Source organism: Panthera leo, chromosome B4 (genome assembly GCF_018350215.1).
Source record: "Panthera leo isolate Ple1 chromosome B4, P.leo_Ple1_pat1.1, whole genome shotgun sequence".
In the NCBI taxonomy this organism is placed as follows: Eukaryota; Metazoa; Chordata; class Mammalia; order Carnivora; family Felidae; genus Panthera; species Panthera leo.
Window position 1 is genome coordinate 3,481,723 of NC_056685.1, and position 25,673 is coordinate 3,507,395.

Consider the following 25,673-nt stretch of genomic DNA (forward strand, 5'->3'; position numbering starts at 1 on the left):
TGCATGATTGATATTGACCCTTTGTAAAAGCAGCCTGTGTGTTTTGTTTTCCTGTGATTTCTACAACATACTGTTTGAAAAAAAATCACAGGGCACTAGTTGGGAATCTCCAAGTTGTCCATGACAGGAATGCATCTCAGTCTGGATGAAACAAAAGGGAAACACGTGGGCGCATGTGACCAGAAGCCCGAGGAGTGACCAGTCTTCAGGCAGAGCCAGACCCAGGAGTTCGAGAATATTAGCGGAGCTTCGTTTCTTGCAATTCCGCTTCATATAATGCTGGCTTCGTTTGAGATACGTTTTCCCCATCTGGTGGAAAGGAAGGTCTCCTTAGGATTTCAGGATTTCAGGATCTCAGAAAAAGGTACTTCCTGCTTCCTTGCCAATCCCCACCCGTCTCAGGGCTTGTGCTGGCCCCGTGAGGGTTGAATGCTGACCTGGGGACAGATAGGTGTGACTTGAACGGCCACCCTGGATCACAGGCTGATCCTTATGAATCAGGGATATTGTCCCTCCTTGGACTGTGGCCAATGGGGAAGAAGCCACGCACGCTGATGGTTGCTTTTAAAGATGTAGGTTAGGACCTGGTCACTGGTAGAACTGGAGGCTCGTGTTGTGCTGTACTCGTCTGGTACCTTGGAGCCCATGGAACTTGATGTTAACCTTAGTGCTGCTGTTCATTCATGAGAAGGTCTTAGAACTGATGTTCCAGAACATGCACGGATAGCACGGACTCAGCACAGTGCATACAGTGTATCTGGTGAGTGCAGATCCCGGCCAGACCTTGCTGACTTTCTATGTTTATTAAGGATTTTATGGGATTTTATTATGATCTCTTGGTCTTATCCAAAGTAGAAAGAGAAAAGCTGAGAGAATTGGTCAGGGCCCAGAATACTCAACTTCGTAATCACCTGCTATAGGTTCCTGAGGGGTATATGGAAAGGGGATCCTCCAGAAATGTGTTGTTCTTATTTCTGGTTGGAGCTTCAGACTGAAACCCCAATGTACCCTCTCGATGAGCTGTCTTGGGACTCGTGTGAACGTGTAAAGACTCTTGGGCACATTTTCCTAGGCGCTATTCTATTCTTGGTCTGTGGGAGTAGTAACCTGATGTTGGTAACCTCTCACGAGGAAGAGAAAGGAAGACCTTTTGCCCAATATAGGCGTCTTGGTCTCCTCTGGCCGAAGGCTCAGAATCTATTATCATCCAGCCTCTAGTTACATCCTTTTTCTTAACTATCCAACATCATGGCTCCTCCTCTTTCTGAGGTGGACAAGCAGGGCGAGCAGACGAAGTTCTGACTAGAGCTCGGATGGAGCCACTAACAGGACCCGTGTCAGGTGCGGCAAAGGCTGGAAGGACAGACATGGAGCGTGGTGACAGCAGACTGGATTTAAGAAGCGTGCATATCTCCAGCATCGGCAAGTCCGGTTGGCCGTCTGCAAAATCGAAGTCTCAGCTGCTGCGGCCTGGCTGAACAAGCCATCGGCGGCCTGCCTTTGGGAAGTAACATGTCCCTTCTGACTCGTGGGTCAGAGTAAAAAGAATTAACGTAGGATCAGTTTCCAACGTACAAATCAATAGTGCGCTAAAGGTCACATTATAAATATGTTTACGTGTCTATGGGAAAACAAGAAAAACTCTTCCCAAATTCCAAGGTTATAAATGGTGTGTAGGTCCCTAGGCCACCGTTCGTGATAGAATTATCCTGCACGACGTTGATTATCAGCCCAAAATATTGTTGCGAATACACAGTATTTCTTCTGGGGTATGATTTAAAGACCAAATACAAGGATGTGTTTCGTTTGATGTCAGATCAGGTAGAGCAAAGCCCCATCCCTGTGGCTTGCTCTGGCTGTTGAATCATCCCTCCCACTGGTGAGATGTCCGTCAGAACCTCCCTCTGTTGCACACGCAAAAGGCCGTTGGCTTCAGAATCCAGTAGAGGAGTCTATCCAGCCCCTTTGAAGTACCCAACATAAATATGGGTCACAGCAAACATGGGAGCACAAGGAGTTGTAAGTATCTGGGTGTGGAGCTCACACAGAGGAACGAGAAGAGCCTTCGGTTATAGAATTTGGAATCCAGGAGAGCCTCGTGCTTGAGGACTCACACCATGGCAGGCGAGCCATTAGCAAACTTAAGTTGAGGGAGCTTAACGTGATTGCTTCAAATGTCATATTAGTTTTTTCTAAGAAAGAACACATTACCAGAACAGCAAAATTCCCGACCTGCTTCCATTGCGTCATCCTAAATTATTCCCGCGAATGGACCTTCATTTTGAGAAAAAGCATGGTGTGATACGATGTGCTTTGGGGATTGGACCCAGAAGAAAAGTCTCTGGACTCTTCAGAGCTGGGAGTGTTGATACGACACCCAGTGAGTGGGTGCTTCTCAACAAGATACGCTCCTCATTTAAACCCCCAAAACGCGTCAACGACATCCTTTCCCCTGTGTGAGTATCTCCCGGACCCCACTTTTTAAAGCCCTTGTGGGCAAGAAGAAAACTTAACTGGAAAAGCTGTATCTCTATGTTGCTTTGTCAGCAGGTGCAGCAGCCTGCTTCACCTGGCGATGCACTTGGCCTCCTGTTTCCCTTCCCGTGTTTGTAAAGTGGTGGGGGTGCGGAAGGAGGGCAGACATGATTATAAGCTTCGGAGCATTTAGCACACAAACTATAAAATTACCAGGTAATAAAGGTGCTAGAAACCTATTAAAGTGATTTGCCGTAATTCCCCGTGATTCCCGTAAGAGGTGGGATCTGACTAATTAGTCCGAAAGCTCCAAGCGCATCACAGTCCCCTGGTGAGGACTCCAGGCCTCTGCCCCCCAACTCAGACTGTCATAAAGGAGGTCTGCACAGAAGAAACTGCTTTCGCGTTGGTGGAAATAACAGTGATGCCGATCTAGAAAGTGTGAACAACGTGTTAAAATACTGGCTTAAACTTTTAAACGTGTAGAGCGTGTGTGGATCAAAGTCCATTCTCCACCTTGATATAGTTATCTAGCGATCAAAGTCCAAAAAGTGCCATAAGTTGATTATTTTAAAATAAATTGTTCTTATTTTTAATATGGAGATATATAAGGAAAAGAGTGGGCATTGACTCCACCACCAAGAAAACTTCTGCTGACATTTTTAACAATGAGAAAGAAATGAACTTCATGGGCAACATTAAAGCAGGATGGGCAGCTATAAAATAAAATAAGCTTTTCTATTTATTTAATATTCTCTATCCTGAAAAGTAACCGCTGTTTACCCTTTATAACTTCTGCTTTTACATTTTTTTAATGCTTATGTATTTTTGAGAGAGAGAGAGAGAGAGAGAGAGAGAGAGAGAAAGAGAGAGAGAGGCAGAGCACGAGCCAGGGGAGGGGCAGACAGAGAGGGAGACACAAAATCCAAAGCAGACTCCAGGCTCTGAGCTGTCAGCCCAGAGCCCGACGTGGGGCTTGAACTCACAGACCGCAAGATCGTGACCTGAGCCAAAGTCGGATGCTTAACTACTGAGCCACCCAGGCGCCCCTACCCCTTGTTTACTATCTTTCCCGCAAGATAATGCACCCACACACACGCACACACACTCGATGCGGTATTTAAATCCACCAATGCCTCACTGTACCTGTCCACCCACAGATACCTTGCTGGGTACCCATCACCCCGGGCCTTGCCTAGGGGTCATTAGCAGTGGCCACAGTGACCCACGAGGTGCGTTTGGGCTTTCTTGTACCCACTTATTTGCCATGTGACAGAGTTTTTTCTCACTTGAGCCCCGACTCCTTTGTGCTCTCTGACGAGTCTCTGACCTCGCTCAGGAGACTCAAGCACTTCTGTGAAAAGTCTGAGAGGAACGACCCAAGTAAACAGCAACAAAGAAAAGCAGTGTTGAATGCATATTTGTATCTTAAACTACTTCAATAGTTTCCATGATAAACTAAAAACTTGACTGTACCTGGCATCCGGTGTATATTTACATATTGGAGACATTTCACGGTGACACAGATCCTCAGTGTCTGGTCACTCTATTCTGAGTATTGCCAAGATGCCACACTGACTACAGAAAAGGATGCTGGCAGAAAAGTAGCAGCCACAGAGTATAAATATAACAAATGCCTAGCCAGCCGTCACAATAAAGGGCTTTTTGTAGCCTGTAGATGTCCAAATAGATGTAGAAATGCCTGCTTGGTCCCAGTGCCTTCACCAGAAGTAGCTGGCGGGAGGGAGGGGAGACACGGAGGAGGGGGTCAGTGTGAGCAGAGAAAGTACGTTTTGAAAAACCCATGTTCCCTTTTTTTGGGGGGGGGTGCCTCTTCTTAGATACTGGTGATGCCTGTGCCCTGCTAGATTCCACAGTGAGGCTTCTATGTGCTTGAGCTCTCCAGGAGGGGCTATGCCAACTCTGAGTTACAGCCAGACGCATCCATGTTGCGAGAGGTTTACAAACGTCCTTCCTTCCTGGGCAGGAGAAACGCATTCGCTTAGTCCCGGAGAGAATCAGCTTTCCCCCGACCCTGCTACATTTCATCCTCGTCAGTGGACTTTGGTCGAGCACCGCTCTGTGCTCAGCGCCCTGCGAGGCCCAAAAGGGATGGGCTGAGTGGGTCTGTGCGCCCAGGGCATCCACACTCGGGGAGGAAAAGGCACTTGAACAATGGCCAAGAAGGAAAAGTTCGGTGACAGTAAGGGGGACGTGAGTGCTGCACCGTAGAGGTGCTAGTGAAATCCTCGGGGAGTGAAAGGCAGATGTTCCTTCCAGGGGAGGATCGGGAAGGACTTCTCTGAATCTACAGCCTTTGGAGGCAGGGAAAGGCGACAGAACTCAAAGGGAGCGGACAGACCGAGCACCGAGGCCAGGGCAAGTCTGACGCCAGCCGGGACCTCCCGCCGGGATTCCGGTGCGTCCCAGCCCCTGAGGGTTCTAGCCTTGGCGGGGATTGTGGGGACGGCATCTCCGTCCTGGGGACGTCTGCCACCAGGCCCTGCGTGGGGAGTGGACTTTGAGGAGACAGCCCTTTCCCACACTGCGATTCTGGCCTTGGGACCTCTGGTTTCCTCACCGGCACAATAAGGAAGACACCAGAGTTGCCTCCCGGGGCTGCTGCTTTTCCAATTTATGTGTCCCATGTATATAGTGGTTGCTCAATAAATGCCCATTGTCCTCGCCATGATCGTGTCACCAAGAATGGCAGGCCTAGGTTTGAGTCTGGTCGCTGCGGACTAGCTGCTCTCCGTGGGGGCATTTCTGATATTTTAGGGAGAAATACGCCCTCATGGTGGGGCACGGGTGTGTAACTATGATGTGCTTCGCAAGGGGACCAGCGCCTCTACGTGGCAGATACCCCAGTAAAAGTTAGATCTCACCATTCTGCCATGAAGCAAGACCCGAGGCATTCTACACCGGACTGACTGGGGGCTTTGGAGATTCGCGCCAGCCCAGGGCACATCCCCTCCGTCTACGTTTTGTGACGTGGGCAACGGGTTCCCACCTTCGGGTCTTGCCCGCCGCCCCACCTGGGCCCCTCCTGCTTCCTGTTGTCTCAGCACCGGCTCGCGGAGAGGTCCCAGAGCGCCCCATTGTAGAGATGACACCACCGGCCACCGCTCTCTGCCCACGGGCCGAGTCTGCAGGAAAAGAAAGGGAGGCCCGCTGGCTGGGAAGTCTGAAGATTAAGTCAAAAGTGCATATCAGGCCAAAAGTTATTCTTAAGACAGCTCGTAAAGCATCTGGCCTCACAGTGTCCCCTTCACTTTTGTGAATCGCACAAGCTGTGACCTTTGAAAACACCCAGCTTTGCAAATCCGGCTGTAATATATAATTTTCCCATAAAACGCAGTAAAGCATAACTGAAAATGTAACTGACCCCTTCACGTCATCAACGCTCTCCTGAAAAAGAAGAAAGTAATTTATAAAGCCGTTAAAATGCGATCCGGCCACAGCACTGCCGAAGGCGTCCCTAAAGCCCTGTCACTGGTTTCTGCGCGCACCGCGAGGTGGGTCCTGCCAGGGAGCACGTCGAAGCCACTGCGGAGATCAATAGCCCGGTAGGCAACGACGGGCAGAGAGAGAGAGAAAGCAAGTGGACGAGGGGCAGAGAGAGAGAGAGAGAGAAAGCAAGTGGACGAGGGGCAGAGAGAGAGAGAGAGAGAGAAAGCAAGTGGATGAGGGGCAGAGAGAGAGAGAGAGAGAAAGCAAGTGGACGAGGGGCAGAGAGAGAGAGAAAGCAAGTGGACGAGGGGCAGAGAGAGAGAGAGAGAGAGAGAGAAAGCAAATGGACAAGGGGCAGAGAGAGAGAGAGAGAGAAAGCAAGTGGACGAGGGGCAGAGAGAGAGAGAGAGAGAAAGCAAGTGGACGAGGGGCAGAGAGAGAGAGAGAGAAAGCAAGTGGACAAGGGGCAGAGAGAGAGAGAGAAAGCAAGTGGACGAGGGGCAGAGAGAGAGAGAGAGAGAAAGCAAGTGGACGAGGGACAGAGAGAAAGAGAGAGAGAGAGAGAGCAAGTGGACGAGGGGCAGAGAGAGAGAGAGAGAGAGAGAATCCTAAGCAGGCTGTGAGCTGTGGGCACAGAGTCCCAACCATGAGATCACGAACCTTGAGGTCACGACCTGAGCCGTGATCACAACATCAAGAGTCGGCTGCTTAACTGACTGAGCTACCCAGGCGCCCCCATAATTACTTTGTAACATATTCGATTCTCACGTATGTCCGGTGACGCCCACGTACCCAGAGGGCACCGGGCAGCGAGGACATAGGGCCCAGCGGGTGCCGCACGTGCGGACCGTGTTTCCTGGGAGCGGCGTCTCTGTGTTGTGCGGTGGTCTTGTGCTCCTCGGGGCTTACATTCCGGGGGGACTGGTAGACCCACGGCTACAGACGGTGTCCCCAACCCCCCAAATTCATATGTTGAACACCAACCCCCAGTCATGAAATTAGGAGGCGGGGCCTTTGGGGGGTCAATGGGGTGAGGCCCTCATGTGGGATTAGTGTCCTCATAAAAGGACAGGGAGCCCCCTCACCCCCTCCTCTGTGTGAGGACACGGCGGGACGCGGCGTCTGGGGACCAGGAAGGGGGTTCCCACCAGGCAGCAAGTTGGCCAGCACCTGATCCCAGACTCTAGCCTCCAGGGTCCCTGCTGGTGCAGCCACCCCCCGCCCCCCACGCTCACTGCGGCCGGAATGAGCAGATAAGAGCCACAGAACTGACGTGAGCGCTACCGGAAGGTTCTCAGAGGACTTGGGAAGGTGGAGAAGTCTGTTTAGCGGAGGAAGTGATCTCTTGCATCAGGACCAGATGTCAGGAAGGTCCAGGCGGGGGAGGTCTCCCGGCAGGCAAAGCCAGGAGGCCTTGGCCCTGGAGCAGGAGGGAGCCTGGTGGTCAGGGAGGAGGAGGAGGGCAGGATGAGCAGAGGGGGAGCACGAGGGCAGCTCTGCTCGGGGTTTACACGTGCCTTTATGTGGAGTGTTGTGAAGGCATCTTGGGGCTGCAGGGGGGAGGGGGAAGCGGTGGCCCCAGCCGAGGCTGAGAGCACGTGCGTGCATCCAGGCAGGACCTGACTGTGGCCCGGAGGAGGAAGGGACCGGGCAGGTCAGCATCCGGCTGGATGGGGAGGCAGCGGGTCCCGAATTCTCCCCCGAGCAGCCACGTGCCGAGAGAGAAGGGGGTGGAACCTAACTTCCATCGCCTCCGATCGTCCTCCCCGGCGAGTTGTCTGCAAAGACACGTGAACGGCCTCATTTTAGGGCCAAGTGATCGGGGCTCAGATGGGCGGAGAAACGTGCCAGAAGTCGCAGACCCTGCAGGTGCAGAGGTAGGAAAGGAGCCCCGGGCTCCCTGAATCCCAAACCCAAGCTCCTTCCACGCCGACACGTCTCTTCCTGGTTCGGGTTCCAAGCACGGACGCTGGCGATCGGCTTTCTCTCCCGCTTCCCAAGGTGTAGGACACGGCGCTGAGGAGCGTGAAGATGTGTCCCCCCGGGACATGGATGTGGGGTCGGGCTCATTCCCTGCCAGAGTGTCTCCTGCCCTCCGGTTTCAGTACAGAGAACACCCATCTCTGCAGTCTCAAAGCAGCGGTTGACTTGGCCCTCGATCCCCCCGCGTGGAAGGGGAGGTGTATACCCGTCTGCAGCCCCGGTCGGTCCTGCCTCGTAAATGCAGGGGACTGGAGAGGCCATTCGGCTGGGAGGGCGTGGAGTTTCCTTCTTTTCGTTCCCGAGGTCGCATGAAAGATACAGTGCTTTCCTCCACTTGGAAACTGTGTATGGAAACAGGGAATGTTTTCCAGGGCATTTGCCCGCCCTCCTCCCGCCTCCCCTGGGCTCTCCATTCCTAAGCGCGACGGCCCTGCGTCCAAGGTGGCGCCCAGCTTCACTGGCCATCGTTGGGCCCCAGAGCATTAGAACATGTAGCCTGAGAGTGTATGGTTCTGGAACTGTCTGTTTGCTCCGATCCTGCCCTCTTGATCGGGCCTCAGCCTCACGTCCACGTGAGGACGCGCTTTTCAAAACAACTCACACCTTTACACTGAGCAGTACACATTTCTTTTGGCTTCTAAACCTTCCCCCCAGTTTTAAAACAAGAACGTAGGGGCGCCTGGGTGGCTCAGTCGGTTGAGCATCCGACTTCGGCTCAGGTCATGATCTCCCGGTTCATGAGTTCAAGCCCCACATCGGGCTCTGTGCTGATGGCTCAGAGCCTGGAGCTGCTTCGGATTCTGTGTCTCCCTCTCTCTCTGCCCCTTCCCTGCTCGCCCTCTGTCTCTCTCCAAAATAAATAAACATTAAAAAATAACTAAATAAAACAAGAGTGAAAGGTCTCTCTCTGGTTGTGGGCGTAAACCCTCAACGGCACCATCAGTCCCAGGCTGATGGCTCATTCGCTCCACGGATGTTCAGTGAGGCCCTGCTGACGGTCGGGATCTGTGCTAGGAATTGAAAACACAGAAATAAAAGGCATCTCGGGCCTCCAGGAACTGCCTTCTAGAACGAGTCAGATTGGGCCAACTGCGCCCCTCTAAAGAACATAGTTGGAAATAATCACAAATTCTGAGAAAATACATGGGGTTTCACCAGCCAGTTCCTATGAAGCCTGTCAGCTGGCTATTGGTTCTGTCTCCCGCCTGTGAAACGCAGACAGTGTTCCCTACATCACTTACTTCTCCATTCGGGAGTTTTCTCTATTGGAGGATCTGTGGGATTGTTTGCACTGCTCAGTGAGGAAGGTGAGCTCTGGACAGTGTGGAAACTTGTTTGACGAGTCTTGGGACGGGTCGGAATCCTAAAGGCCGTGTCATTGCTCTGGGAACGGCCTAGATATTAGAGGAAACGCAGGATGCCATGGGCTTTCTCTGCAGCAGGGACCTCAGCAGCGTCTGCCCTGAGAAAGCGGCCGGGAGCCAGGAGGTTCTCCAGGTAGTGCGATGGTCCTCGGGAGCAAAGGAGCCTTGAGACGCTCGAATCACCAGGCACGGTTGAACTGCTCTGATCGTGTGGGTCAGGTGATGGCCAGAGGGGGTCCTTCAGGTAAAAATCATCAGGTGGCAAAGTCTTCCACCAGCAAACGGTAGAATTCCATTGCGCTGCTTACGGTCTCCCTAAAAGCAAGATTTAAAAAAAAAAAAAATTTTTTTAAACCGAGGACAACCATGGATGGATTTTCCTACCTCTGATCTGAACAGTAATGGCAGCTAAAAAACCCCCAAAAAACCCATTTGAAAGGCACGTCCACTGAAAGCAAAGCCGTGACAACGATTCCTTCCGCACAGAGATGCCGCCAAGACTGCTTGTTCCAGGCGGGGCCCACGGCACGCCGTCCTTTCTCCATTCCGCCTTCTTTCCTCTCTGACTTATTTTTACTTTCTGTTTGAGTTGGCTCGGTTTTATTCTGCCCTACATGGTCTCTGCAGTGATCGGCTGATAGGGTGGCCGGAGTGAAAGTCCATTCTGCCCACGCTCTGCCGAGCTCAAAGCCAGTGTTGTCATGAAGCGCCTGACGTCAAGGCTGACTTTTAAATCTGCCAGAAAGGCTTTCTTTGGAGACAGGTCTAGACCGTCACGTTCTCGTTTTTAGAGACGGCTGGTGCTGGCTGCAGGCATTCGAAGCCCACAAATTGCATTTCTAAACTTTCAGGGTGGCACACAGGTGGGCAGAGGGGCCTCAAAGGGCCAGTGTGTGCATGCGTGTGTGTGTGTGTGTGCACGCGTGTGTTTCAATCAGCACATTTTCATGTACCATTCATATCTTCTTTTCTTCCTTCTAACTTCTACCCGCTGCTCTTAGAAAACCCACCTAAAAATCATTTGTTTCTTCCTTTTTAAAAAAAAAATTTTTAACGTTTTATTTTGTTTTTGAGAGAGAGAGAGAGAGACAGAGCATGAGCGGGGGAGGGGCAGAGAGAGAGGGAGACACAGGATCCGAGGCAGGCTCCAGACTCTGAGGTGTCAGCACAGAGCCCGACGCGGGGCTCAAACTCACGGACTGTGAGATCATGACCCAAGCCAAAGTCGGACGCTTAACCAACTGAGCCACCCAGGCGTCCCTTTAATGGTTATTTTTGAGACAGAGAGAGAGACAGAGACAGAGAGAGAGACAGAGACAGAGGATGAGCAGGGGAGGGGCAGAGAGAGAGAGGGAGACACAGAATCGGAAGCAGGCTCCAGGCTCCGAGCTGTCAGCACAGAGCCCGACATGGGGCTCGAACCCACAAACCGAAGGATCATGACCTGAGCTGAAGTCGGACGCTCAACCGACTGAGCCACCCAGGCGCCCCTCATTTATTTCTTTCTTGCTTGAACATCGTAGATTCAGTGACCTAGAGTTCTGAGATGAGCTTTGCCTAAGATTTCAATAGAATTTTATTTTAATTGAAAGCCTGTCATTGGCTTGTTCACACTTTTCATTTGGAGTCCACGGGCCTCTCTGTGCCCCTAGCACCCAACATCTCACCGAGCTCCAACTTTCTGACACAAAGTGACTTTTGAAACACTTCCACTTTCCCTTTCTACTTAATGTACTCCAGCCCACTTTCTTCTTCTTTTTTTTTTTTTCTTTTTAGCAGTCCGTCATGGAGTATTTGTTTACCAAATGTTACTTTTCTTGGATCCAATCTATTTTTGACGGGTGCAAAAAGCAAACAACTGTGTGAAGCTGTCAGGCTTCATTTTATTTATGCATGAATAACACAAATAACTTGAAAATGACCTAGCCTGTTTTTCTCAGATTTAGATAGAAAAACTGCTTCCGGGCAATGTTTATGCCAAACTGTTCACGCCAAGTCTCCAGTTTCGGTGCCAACTGGTTTTTGCAGCCAAGTTGTAAACCTTCGGTAAACACGGCTTACGATGGGAGTGCAGACACAACCTGGACGAGGGTTCAGGTGGGACCGACGAGGATTTACTCTAAGAATACGACGTAACAGGGGCAGGAGGGGAAACAGCCTGGCTCCGAAGTGTTCCCACCGTAGCGCGGAAAATACACAAGTGATGATATTTGATTACTGAAATCCCACAGGACCCATTTAGGCATTTTATGTACTTCCTGTGCCACCGCTGTGAGTAGTCCCGAGCTCCTTTGGAAGTGGCTGTTTATTGCTGTCCAGTGAGGGGAACGGGGCTCTCCGGGGGGGTGCTGGAACATTTCAAGACGCAGGTGTTCACTGTGTGTGCACCGTGTATCCATCGAGACGTGTGCGAAGGGACCAAACATCTCCTTTTCGAATCAGTTCAACGATATGCGGTCAGCTCCACAACCCTCTCTCCCGACATGCTGCCTCCAGCATGTAAGACCCCAAGGAGCTGATGTCTGTCCCTGGTTCATAACCATCCTGCCTGTAGCTTCGCACTTCCTTGGAGTGACACCCCACTCCTCACTGGGACCCCAAGAGCCAGCAGGCACTGCTCCTTCTGTGTAGAGACTTGTTACCTCCCTCCACTCCCTGGCATAGAACAAATTGCCTTGCCTCTAAAATTCATGTGTTGACACCTGTCCCCGGTGTGACGTGTCAGGAGGAGCCTTTGGGAGGTGATAAGGTCATAAGGGTGGAACCTCTGTGATGGGATTAGTGTCCTTATAACAGAGAGACCTCAGGGAGTGTCCTCGCCCCTCCCCCATGTGAGGACACAGCGAGAAGGCACCATGGATGGACCAGGAAGCGACTCTCCCCAGACCCAGATCTGGGAGCGCCACGATCCTGGGCGTCCAGCCTCCACACAGTGAAGAATCACGTCTGTTGTTCAGAAGCCTCAAGTCTGGGCTGTTCTGCTACAGCAGCCAGAGCAGACTAAGACCCCCGTTCGAGCTCTCAAGCTCAGCTGAGACCAATGCCCTTGATGTTGTTGCAACAGCCTGGGCATGTCCCTGCCTCGGCTGGGCTGTCCCCTCTGCTGCGGGAGCTCGTTTTTGTCTCTTACTTGCCTGCTTCCTTCTTGCTGCCCAGGTCTGAGGTCAAAGCGACCTGCCTCCAACATGCCCCCCCAAGACTCACTGAAGGCAGCCCCCACCTGGCCACATGTCCCCCCACGTCTCCATCCATCACGGTTGTAGCTGAGATTGGTGGCTTGGTTATTTACTTACTGATTAAAACATAAACTTGATTAGAATGCAAGTTTTAAAAGAGTCTGGAAATTTTCTACTGTTTCTTCATGTGTTCCGAGGACCGTGGCACACAGAGGGTGCTCAACGCGTCTTTGTTGAATGAGACAAATGTTTATTAAACCAACATCTCCTGTTAACAGGGCAAAATGCTCGGAGCTGAGGGTGTAGGACTGAGTAAGACTCAACGATGTTCACAGAAAAGCCGGACTGGCTGTTCCCCCTGTGAACCCAGTCTCAGGAGATCAGCGAAGGGTCAGGCTGTGCCCAGAAAGCCCAGGGCTGAGAGCATCTGGGTCCTGGCCCTGCATCCTGGGTCCTGGATCCTGGAGATACCCTGGGTTCTGGGTTCTGGGTCCTGGGTTCTGGATGCTGGGTCCTTGTCCTTTATCCTGGGTGCTGGGTCTTTGTCCTTTATCCTGGGTAGTGGGTCCTGGGTCCTGGATCCTGGGTTCTGGATGATGGGTCCTGGCCCTGCATCCTGGGTCCTGGATCCTGGAGATATCCTGGGTTCTGGGTTCTGGGTCCTGGGTTCTGGATGCTGGGTCCTTGTCTTTTATCCTGGGTACTGGGTCCTGGTCCTGCATCCTGGGTCCTGGGTCCTGGGTCCTGGGTCCTGAGTTCTGGATGCTGGGTCCTGGTCTTGCATATTGGGTCCTGGATCCTGGGTTCTGGATGATGGGTCCTGGCCCTGTATCCTGGCTCCTGGCTCCTGGGCTCTGGGGTCCCACGTACCACATCGTGGCTCCTGAATCCCAAGTCCTATGTATTATGTCTTCTGCTCATCACCTCTCACCTCCTACTCACCTGGCCCTGCTGTCCCTTCCGGCAGCTGGACCGTGGCTCAGGCACACTCCACTGGCTGCAGCTCCATCCGAGGATGTGCTTGGACCCCCAGGGGGCTGCAGGGGTCATCACCCCACACCACCACACGTCACCACTCAAGAAGCCAGGTCTGTAGCCCACGGCAGATCAGTGGGGAAAACACCTCTTCGTAATTTGTTTCTTCTCCTTGAAAATGCAGGTTGGCCTTTTGGTTTTTGGCTTGATTGATTCAGTTATCACTGGAACTGAAGGACGCTCCTGTGAAACACGAGTCCTGTCCAGCGGCCGTTCCCTCTAGGGGGGTGGGGGTAGAGGCAGGGTGGGGAGTTCAAGCCCTGCCCGGGCTCCCGGGGGAGACGCAGGGTGGAAATCAGACCCTTTGTGGGCAGGTGCGCACAGAAGGGTCTCCGCTGTTGTTTCAAAGTTAGGTAAAATAAGACAAAGTAAATCAAATAAAGTGAAAATTAAAAAGTAAAATACAATAAAATGAAGTAAAAGTAAATGAAGTGGAATAATAGAATATACTGAACTAAACAGAACTGATACAAACAAGAGGGACTGATGTATGAGCCTCACTCCCCGGGCTTGGCTAGGCTAGAATCGCCGTGAACACCCTGCTGACCGCCCTTGAGCCTAAGGTGCTCAGGGACTGGAGGACCGGACTCCCTGGGGGTCCCCAGGGGATGAGCCCCCTTTTGTTATGGCTGGCTTTGCGGTCCCTCTTATGTTTGAAGGTCTGGGCTCCTGTGTCGTAGTGACAGATTCTGAAGGACCCTGTTTGGGACCCAAGCGAGCTGGATGTTGGGCAGAACCGGCCGCCTGAACAGGAGGAAGGGTCCACCCAGATCCCAGCTTCCCGGGCTGCTGCTCATGACCAGAGCGTGACCTGACCGCACGCGCCCCCACCTGCCGGGAGCCTGCTTTCCTCACCTGCAAAGTGAGGGCTTCTGTAAGGTGACCTTCCATCGCTCTGGCTCCCGGCTTCCGTGGAGCTAATCACGGAAGAATCTTGAGCCTACAAAGCATTTCACGGGGACCCTAATGCTGGCCACAGAACAGCCGGTGTCCACGCACACGAGAAAACGTTTTGCCAAATCGCCACTGACGTCCGTCTCTGCAAAATTCAGGGCCTCCTCACTGTCCTGCAACCTTTTAACAAAAATGCAAAACGGTTCCATTTCTTAAGTACGAAAGCATGAAAAATGTCCTGGCATACTTACTCTCTCTTGGGTTATTTCGCTCACACTCAAAAAAAAAAAAAAAAAAAAGAAGAACATCAAGACAGCACGAGCCTCGAGAAGTTCCGCTCAAGACGCTGCTACTCCACTAAGGAGATGTTGCTGCCCACGTTTCCGAGCAGGAGTGATCTCTCCGACCCCCACTGGTTCTCCTAGGACGCTGCTGTGTGGTGGGTCCTTTGCTGGCAGGCGCTCAGAGAGCTTTGAGGCGCTCATGCGGCAAAGAGGCAACATCAGAAGGAGCCCTTACTCTGGAGGCAGCGGCTCAGACACTGTTTCACATGCCCTTTGCTCAGAGCCTCTGAGTGCGGAGCCTCCGGGGCTGATTTAAAAGCCAGCTCCCGAGGAAAGGAGCCAGAAAGTTCTCTGAAAACAGTAGTGGGAGCTAATCTCTAATAAAACAAAACGTTACCATCCATCTGGAAAGATTTCATACATCAAATGCAAGTTCAATAAAAAAGACAATTTGATTAACGGACGCTGATTTCTTTTTTAGTATTGAGTTTGAAAAGCGTTCACGGCAACGAAAAGGCCAGGCTGAACGTGAGAGCGTTAGACGCTGAAAACAGAACTGAGCCCGTACCTGTGGGGCTGCACGTAATAAAACTTTATACAAGTTTCAACTGGCCAGTTGAACAAAAGGAACATAAAGCAGAAAGTAATACATTCAAGTCTCAAATCCCAACATCGCGTAAAACTTTCCGTATTTAACATGTAAAAGGCACGGGCCGTTTTTTTTAAAGAAAAAAGTGGTTTTATTCGAGCATAGTCGACACACAACGTTCACATTAGTGTCAGGAGCACAAGGTAGTGATGTCACTTCTCTACGTGCGATGCTGTGCTCACCGCGAGTGCAGCCGTGCTCTGTCCCCTGCAGCGCCCCGGACGTGCAATCACAGCACCGCTGAGAACGTTCATTCCCTGTGCGCTGCCTCCCATTCCCACGGCTGACTCATTGCCCAGCTGGAGGTCGGTACCCCCCTTCCCTCGTTTTGCCGAACTCCCCCCTCCCCGCTCATACCCATCCATTTGTTCTGTGTTTATGGTTCTGGTTCTGCTTTTTGTTAGTTTGTTTATTCAGTTGGTTTGTTTTAGATTCCACTTAAGAGTGAGGTCATATGGTAGTGTCTTTCCCGTATGACTTATTTCACTCGGCATAAAGCCCTCCAGGTCCATCCGTGCTGTCACGGAGGCCAAGGTCTGTATTCTTCCCTATGGCTGAGTAACATTCCATTGTGTATACGCTCACCACGTCTTGTCGCTGCATTCATCTACCAGTGGACCTCTCTGGGTTGCTTCCGTATCTCGACTATCGTAAATAATGCTGCTAGAAACAGAGGGGTGCGTGTGTCTTTTCAAATTAGCGTTTTCATCTCCTTTGGGTAAATACCCGATAGTGGGATTACTGGATCATAGGGTGGTTCCAGTTTTAATTTTCTGAGGAAACTCCACGCTGTTTTCCACGGTGGCTGCACTGGTTTGCATTCCCCCACCAACAGTGCACGAGGCTCCTTTTTTCCCTCATCCTCGCCAACATTTGTTATTCCCTGTCTTTTTCGTTTTAGCCATTCCGACAGGTGGGAGGTGATAGCTCATTGTGGTTTGGATTTGCACCAAAACCTGGCGTGGACCATGTATTTGAACACAGCTAACAGCTATCCGTTGCTCTTTGGTTTCTAGAGATGCCCTTGGCCCACTCCCTCTCCGGGTTTTGCCTGAGGCCCAGAGAACCCCAGTTGCACATTGGAGGCTGTACCATAGCATGGCACTTTATTATTTAAAATTTTTAATGTTTATTTTTGACAGAGAGAGACAGAGACAGAGACAGAGTGTGAGCAGCGGAGGGGCAGAGAGAAAGAGACACCGAATTGGAAGCAGGCTCCAGGCTCCGAGCTGTCAGCACAGACCCCGACGAGGGGCTCAAACTCACGAACTGTAAGACCATGACCTGAGTTGAAGTTGGTCGCTTAACCGACTGAGCCACCCGGGCGCCCCCATAGCATGGCACTTTCAACTGCTGTTCACCCCTCCTCCCTTGCCCGAAAATGCAGGTATGTTGTAAGTGGTGTCTCACGTAAAGGCCTGGGAGTGGGGGACCCAGACTCAGTGGGACGGCTCAGTTCTTTGAAGACCTTAGATATTTATCCTCTGCCATCGCTGGAGTGTGGCCCTCATCCTCATGGTCCAAAAAGTGACTGGAGTACCGGTCATCACATCCGTGTTCCAGTTAGCAGGAGAAGGGGCACACAAAAAGAAACATTTTAAAGAACACGCCTGGGAGCTGTCATGTGACACTTTCCTTCCCATTTTGCTGCAGTTTAGAGGACCTATTGTGGGCAGGCATTTGTCAAGATAAAATTCAGGGCTTGTATTTCTATGGAACATCAAGAGAAAGAATAATCTGTCTCTATAGGAAGAAGACAGTTGATGTGGAGAGAGTGCCTTTGGACAACGAACAAGATAATGGAAAATAATGAAAAAAACTGTTCGTGTTGGCGGACAAGATTCCGGGAAGAACAGGATGCTGTGGGCGGGCCTGCGGCCCACGAAGTCAACCTTTTTGAGTCGCAGAAGGGAAGTTATTAGAGATTAAACACCTGTGGATCCTGATAGAAATGAAGCAGGAAGATGAGGGTAGGGGGTGGCCTTTCTCACCGTTGCTATTGGTTCTCAGAATTGTACAAATTTTGGGTTCCTCTCTTCTGACATCTCGTGAAAAACTCTGAACAAACGTGAATCGTGCCTTCCATCATTCCCCTGGCAGACATTTACTGAGTCGTAAATCTGCTGAGGGTCCCTAGAAATTCGCTAACAGGAGACTCTTCGCCTTGACTTGTTAACACACGTTGCCACTTCCACAGATGATTTCAACCGTTCTCTAGCCAGTGATCAAACTTGTTTACAGGCGTTGCCGTGACAACTGATTGTAAAGTTAAACCAGTCCGCCGATTTCTCTAGATACCCCCAGGAAAAGAGTAAATAAACGTGTCTAGACTCACGGCACAGGCACTATCGCTTTTATTAATTGATTGAGTCACCCGGACATTCTCACCTCTGAACGGTACAGAGTTGACTGGAGGTTTACGCGAGTATCTGAGTCACAGAGCTGAACAGATGGGTGTGTGGTTTCCACTTGGCAGTTGATTTGTGTGGTGTTTAATTCATTTCAGGACTTTTAAGAGGTGAATGATTAGGTTAAAGCTTCTGAGCAGGTCCTGACTGCAAAGGGGCCTTTCCTCACTGAACAGGTGTCTACGGCCAAGTGCTTCTGTTCCGCATCCCTGACGAACACCAAACTTCGGGGAAACCCTGGGAAAGATTCCCTCTGTCTTCATTGATGAGATTTGTGCCAAGTCTTTACAAACGTTGTAGCTCCTGTCTCTGGGGAAGAATAGGTATATCAACGAGGCAAGGCACCACCGAACACGGAAACGCAGCCAGTTAAAATGAGGCTGGGCGTGTGTGGGGGCTGAGCGTCTCAGGGAAATCGCTTCTTTCCTGCTCCGTTTCTCCCTGAACCCAAAACTGCTCCGGAAAATGACGTCTGTTAAAAAACAAAACAAAGAAAAATGACAGCAGCGAAACAACGTAAAATTATAATCAGGGAGATGCTAACACAGACAGGTACCCAATGCCACCAGAGGGTATTTTTTGGTGACTAATTTTTCCCATAGAACCTGAGGTCAAAATAGAGATTTTGTGCCAAACAGGCAAACAGGTACGGTGCCGGATGGAGAGGGGGCATATCCGGAGCCCTGAGGGAGGACAGGGCAGTTTGGGGTGTTTGAGGATGAGGAGGACCCCCCTCTCCCGTATGGTCCGCCGCAGAGAGAAGGGGGCAGGTGGGAAATGAGGAGGCCACGCCGGGTCAGGCTGTAGGAGCTTGAGGACGACTTTTATTTTTATGCTGGTGGGAAATTATTTAAGATTTTCAAGCCGGGAGATGCTGTGATAACACCAGCTTCTTTTAAACAGTGTCTCCCCACTGTGTCTTGCTCACTGAGGCATACGGAGCCTGGAAGTGCACAGATCAGCCACGTTTTACACGAGTAACTGTGCCACATCACCACCCAGATCCGAATGGAGACTTCCATCACCCCCCGGGGTTGGTCTGCCCTTTCCCAGTCCACGCCCCCTGCACCCTCCGCACCTAACGCTGTGGTGACTTCCACCGCCATGGGGACAATTGCGTGCGGGGCCGGTCGCTGACGTGTGCGACCTGATGAATTCCAAAGGTGGAATGTCGACCAGGAGGAACCACACACACAGCATGGACATTGTATGGTTCCAGCACGCTGAGGCTCAGGCTTTCTCTCTGAAAGTTGCCTGGCTTTCTTCCAGAGTCTGGAGTGCAGAGAGGGAAAGGGCTCGGCAGTAGGCAAGAGAAGAGCGCTTCCTTATCGTGAATGAGACCGCGGGGCGGACTGTGGTGTGCGTGGGTTACCAGCACGCTTGCTCCCTGCCGTGGAGCCCCGAGTGGGAATCCTTGCCCCGCCACGCACATCCCAGCTCTGAGATCCGAGCCAGGGCCTGAAACGTCCAATGGGATCCTCACCTGCGCCCCGGGAGGCCGACCACGGTGTCTGCTCCGGGTTTGATGCGAAGCATAAACCAGGTAAGAGGCGTCAAACGCGTGCACGGCGTCCGGCCCGTGGCGAAGGCCGTCTGAGCATCAGCTCTTGTGACGACGGGCCTCTGCAAACACCAAGGTGGGAGCATTCCACGCACACGCACCGTCACACGGTTCTACCCTACGGTAAAAGCGGAGCACGACCCAGACACCCAGACACATGGAGGGAGTTTTGCCGTGAAGGGTTCATGAAATCGTACTCGGAGTTAGGAAAACATATTAGAAAAAGGTCTGTGATGCTGAAAGGCGCCTTTGCAGTTAAGGGACAGTTCCACAAACACAAGCTGCATTCTGAGTCTGTGTTAAACACCCCAGTTTATAAATTTCCCTTTGTCTAGCGGTGGTTACTTTCATAATTGCTGGTTCTGCCGCCCCGAGGATAAAATTAAACACCTTTTTGCAGAAAAAGCTTCCTGCTGATTTTTCTCTCAAATAATATGGGGTGATTTTTAAAAGACCTCAGACACACAAAATGCTGTCTTTTTTTTAAGGCTTTAGGAGGGGGTCTTCAGAAAGAGTGAAGCAAACCCAAAATAAAAGAACTTTTCGCTTCCTTCCTTTCTTCCTTTTTTTTATTTAAACATTTTAAGCAAACTGTATGTATGTGGACTGTGCCAGGCTGGTGGGATTTCTTTCTGATTAGAAGACGGGTCCTATTTTTGGATTTGCCCCCCCTTTCTCTATATCCATTTTTATTTCTTAAAAAAGAAAAAGGGTTAGCTGCCTGCCAGGACATGCCATCCTGGTCTTAATAGAGAAATCCAAAATCTAGGCCAGTGAGAAAACGAGTCTTTGAGGTTTCCACGCTTCTCCGCGGGACGCACTTGGCCTTGCCCTGCAGGGCCCCCGAAGCCGGGTCTCCCGCAGGCGCCGACCCTGCCCTGCCGGCCCCCGTCCCGGGCTGCCTGCGGGTCTCATTAGCCGCACAGGTCTTCTCCAGTCACCCTCCGATGTGGTCCCGCACGAGCCCGTCCGTCCCTGCTCGTCAACCGTCTTGGGAAGCCGAAGGCGAAGCTTTCCAGAACCCCACAGGGGCTGGCGCGGGGCTTGGAAGAGGACGGAGAGATCCAGGGAGCAAGCCCTAAGTGAGGTGGATGCTAGTCCCTCTGCAGATGTTGAAAGGGACTGTGTGGTCGTATTTTGGGAACCGGGGAACCACAGGGGGAGGATAAACCTTCAAAGATGGAAGGAATGGAGACATGAGACCAGACGCTGCTCCCCATAGTCTGAGTGCCCCCCCTCCGGCGTAACGGTCTTTGCAGAGCAGGCCGTGATGGGCTTTGGGAGAGAACACCCAGCAAGGTACAGCGGGGAGTCTGCGGCATGGGCAGGGTCCTCTCCTTGTATCCACAGGAGACGCCACACCCCTCACACCATCCCTGCAGCTGGTGGTCCCCAGGCCGGCTCTGGAGGCTCCTCTCCCCTGCTCCTTCTTCGCTCCCCAGCTCCCAGGGTCTCTGCCCCTGAACCCAGCTCTCCTCCCCCCTGCACTGTTCCACCAGCCGTGGCTGGTTTGCTACGTCTGCTGGCGGTGGGGGGGGGGGGGGGGGGGGTACGGCTGCTGGTCCCCTAGCTCCTCCAAGATGTTTTGGCTAAAAAAAGTTTCCTTCTCCTAATCAGCCTGGAGCTTTACGGCAAATGCACTCCCAACTTGATCCTTTTTTGAAAAGTTAGGCCGGGGCCCCTGGGTGGCTCAGGCGCTTGAGCGTCAGACTTCGGCTCAGGTCATGATCTCATGGTTCATGAGTTTGAGCCCCACGTTGAGCTCTGCGCTGACAGCTCAGACCCCGGAGCCTGCTTTGGATTCTGTGTCTCCCTCTCTCCCCGCCCCTCCCCTACTCGTGCTCTGTCTGTCTGTCTCTCTCTCTCAAAAATAAGTAAACGTTAAAAGAAAAGTCAGCCTGGCAGAGGTGTCTGGCAAGCCTCAAGGTCAGAGTGGTGTGGGCAGGCTCTGCAAACAGCGAGAGGTGGCCGTGGAGAGAGGGGGTGAGGCAGTGCTGACTCCCCACAATAAAGAGCCCCGAGCGTCAGTTCTGGGGTGGCCTCACCTGAAGCCCAGGCAAACCTTGGCTCATTACCCTACCTCATTTGTGCTTTGCTTATGACACTAACCTGGACTAAGTCTCGAGCCTGACATGTTTCCATGAAATAGAAACACGGAAACAAGGATTTATAATGAAATGTGAGCACTGCTAATAAAGCCATTTAAAAATACTACGGCTACCAAGCAGGACTTCAGTGTTTTGTCTGAAGTCTGTTATGAAATGCGAGGTTCCAAACACTGAGACTAATTTCATCGTGAGCCTGGGCTCACGGTGGCGGGTGGAATTAGTTTTCTGTCTCCCTAAGTATCTTGCGTTCTTCTACGGAATATTCTTAGCTTTGAGAATAGTTGGCTTGGAATCCTGGCTCAAGCACCTGTTACCGGTCTCATCAAACTTAGTCAAGTTACTTCAACTCTGTGCCTCAGTTTACTTTTATGCAAAATGTGGATGATAAAACAAATACTTAAGTCATAGGTTGTTCTGAGAGTGGAATCAGCGAATGCGTGAGGTGTGCTTGGGTCAGTGTCTGGTCGGCCACGAGAAGCACTACGCGTTAGCTCTGCCGGTGTTATGGTGGCAGCTCTTAGCATCATCGTGGCACGGACGAACCACCCTGTCATGGCTCTTCCTGGTGTAAAAATAATCCCGGAATCGAGTTGCACGTTCGGGAGACTCTGAAACTCGCTGACGTGGATGGATGGCCTGTCTGTTAGTCGTGTGGCATGTTTGAAAGGTGGCCATGCTGGGCCCTTTAGTGGCTGTGTCATGGGACCCAAATTAAACTGATGCGCAGCAATGAAACTTTTGGCGGGGGGCGGGGGGGATCAACAACCATTCTTGTAAAATATATTAAAACACCTCTCAAGAAAAGGTGACTTATAGGAATAAATAAGAAAAATCCGGCCAAACTTCTCGGAGGGTGAACTCAAAACCCACACGTGATATCAACCATTGGATCAGAATAGTGGTCCCACAATCCATCTGAATGTTTCCAGCCTCAAGGCCAGTCCATCCCCACTGGCTACAGCACTGGCCCTATTATTGCAGGATCATATCCTGCTGGAGGTTATAAAGACCAGACACCATGCGATGTTTTGTCATCTGGAGAAGTTGGGAGAGAGACTATCTTTTATTTATCAGCTCGGCCAATCCTGGATCCTCAGTTTATGCTTCAGCAGATTTATTTCATTTTGCATATTATCACAGGCAACAGACACATGGCATTGGTTATTTTAATATTTTGACTGGGATTCTCCTTAGCTAGGTCATTCAGCTCATTATCCTCGTGGTGTAGACTGACTTGTGTCCTCACGTCCGAATGTTGAAGCCAAGCTCCCCGCGTGGCTGTATTTGGAGATGGGGCCCTTCCGGAGTTAGTTAAGATTAAATGAAGTTCCCAGGCTGTGGCCCTGATCCGACAGGAAAATGCAAAGACACCAAGGAGGGGTCTCCCCCCTCTCTCCACTCACACAGAAGAAAGGCCTTGTGAGGACAGTGTGGAGAAGGCCGTCTGCAAGGCGTCACCAGGAACCAGCCTTGTCGGCAGCCTGCTCTCGGACCTCCTGCCTCCAGACCTGGGACACGTGAATGTCTGCGATGTTCTTCCATCGTGGCCGAGCCGACTGATAGAGCACGGTCCCAACTTCCCACGATTTCAGACAACAGACTTGCCACACTTTCTGCTGCACCGTGACCCGAGTGTCCTTCCTCACGCTTTTGTAACTTATTTCCCCTTTTCCTTCGTGCTTCAGAAAGAGAGCGGCCTCGAGGGCTTGGATTCCCACGAACAGTCTCCTCGAGGCCATTCCATTCTTCTGTCTCACGCTGAGGCTCTTCAAGACTTTACTAAACTCTTCCCAAGGCCATCATAGCTTCTACACACTGCTGTCCGAAAGCCAGTGCCCCATATTTCATTATGGCAGCACCCTGCTTCCGTGTACCCACATCTGTCCTGGTTGTCTATAGCTACATGACACTCCGTCCCCAAATTGAATGGCTTCCAACGAGAGCAATAATTTATTTTGTTCCTGGGTCTGTGAGGATGCACTTCTAAGATGGCACCCAGCAGCGGCCGCCATGTTGGTGTGGGGTGTTGGCTGGGAGCTCAGCTGTGCTTGAGGGCTGAAAGCCGTGGTTACTTTTCCGTGGATCTCTCCTTGGGTACTCGGACTTTCTCCCCTAAAAGAAAAAGTTGGGGATAATAGTTTCTTGGGATCGGGACCTAGAACATAGCAGTGTCCCTTCCACCACATTCTATTGGTCAGGCTGATGCAGAGCCCAGATCCCAGAGTCAAGGGGAGTGGAAGACACCCTGAGTCTTGATGGGCATAGTGTTAGGAATTGGGGGCTATGTTTTAAAACTAACGTCATCTTTAAAAAAGGCAAAAAATTAAAAAAAATCTTATTTATTACATTTGAGAGCATGATACGCTCAACACCAGGGAAATTGTTACACATTTTAAAAATAAAAGCCACTTTAAATCATAATATTCCTTTCAAAGTAAAGAGTAGGCATACAGAACTTGAAAATTAAATCAACCAACCCATCCACTGATGTCTATATTTCTGATTCTGTGACAGTGGTCCACTTAAAGACATGTAAATTTTAAAGATTTCACCCCAGCCAAGGGTCGACTCCATGACCTTGTTGCCTCATCTTTGAAGTAAAAATAGAAATCAACCCTAAAACTCGACCTTATGACTCCTGGACTATAACTCACCCGCGTTCTTCCCAAGGTTTTATGTTCCATCAACCCATTGAGCTGAAGTTGCAACATTTTAAAGTACACAACCAATAATTTATAAATAACTGTAGCTTTAAAACATTTATATACTCTCAAAATGAATGTGACCTCCAGGTTCAAATACCCAAGGAAATGGCTTTTTGGAGGGTCTGACACAATACGATTACATTTAATATTACATTTGCATTTAATTTGCTGTTACGTTTGAAACCATTTATTGTCAGGCAATGCCCTTTTTCTCCACAGCCTTTATGCCTCTGATGTAGTGCCCCATAAAGATGCCAGTGGAATTTCTCACCTTTCTACCAGGGGTCTTTAAGTAATTTTAGAAGCATGTTTTATTTCTGACTTTTTGAATGCAGAAATAGAGACAGAGATGCCTCAGTCAAGTGCTCAAGGACACGCAGAAAGGCTCTTCTCTCTTTATGAGGGTCCTTTCTCAGTGCCAAGGAGAGCTGTTTAATTTACGCTTTGCTTTTAGAAAGCACCCATTACTGGTACCTGAATTGGTCTAGACTGAATAATAAACCTATAATTTGTGAAATGTATTTTCTCAGAGACTTAGTGTCAGATGTTTCTCCAAGGTAAGCATATTCCAGATAATTAATACTGCTTTCTGGAATTTCAATGCCCCAACCGGGTAGCCTCATCTTACCTTAGAGATTATTAGCACATCTACAGGTTAAGGATTTCCCTTTTATAAAATACGTTCTATAGAGTTATCTGTTCTTAGGAGCTTAGCACAACTCCTCTATTAATATTTATAATTTCTCTTTCAAGTGCTTTTATTTCTATTTTTAAAGGCTTTATTTCTTAGAGCAGTTTTAAGTTCACAATAAAATTGAGAGGGAGGTTACATATACCCTCCAACTCTGCCCACGCACAGCCTCTCGCAGTATGAACAGCACTCACCAGAGTGCAGTTCCGTTGGCCAAGGATGAACGTCAGTTGACACACCGTCATCACCCAGAGTTCGCTCTGGTCTTGTAATTCCTCTGGGCTTGGACTAATGGGTTCATACGTACCTACAATGACACGTATCTACCATGATAATATCCCACAGAGAATGTTCACGGCCCCCAAATCCCCTCTCCTCTACCTGTTCGTCTCTCCCCACCCCCGTTCGCAACATTGATCTTTCTATTGTTTTCGCTGTTTGCCTTTTCCAGCATGTCATAGACTTGGAAGCATCCGGAAAGCAGCATTTTCAGATCAGCATCTTTCACTTCTCCCACAAAAGTGACCAAAGGTGTGGATGAGTGTTTATTAAATCAAATGTCCTTTCTGTGAAACCATTTCTTGCTACATTTCATAAGATTTAGAAGGATGGGAAGCCTTAGGAACTCTCTGGTTGCATCTCTGGCTTTCATGCTCGGAAATCACACAGGAAGGAGGGGGCTCACGTCGTTAGTCGATGGCCCTTGGAACGGTGTCCCCATCCCCTTGTTAAACCGTCCTCCCGATTGGGAGGCTGTTGTTGGGATTAGTTCTGCCTCATTTGGCAAAACTCTGGCGTGTCATGCTGCTGCCTGTTGGGGAGGAGACAAGTGTGAGCTGTGTGCTCTGAGTGAAGGAAGACGAAGCCGGTTAGCGCAGGGATCTCGGGTG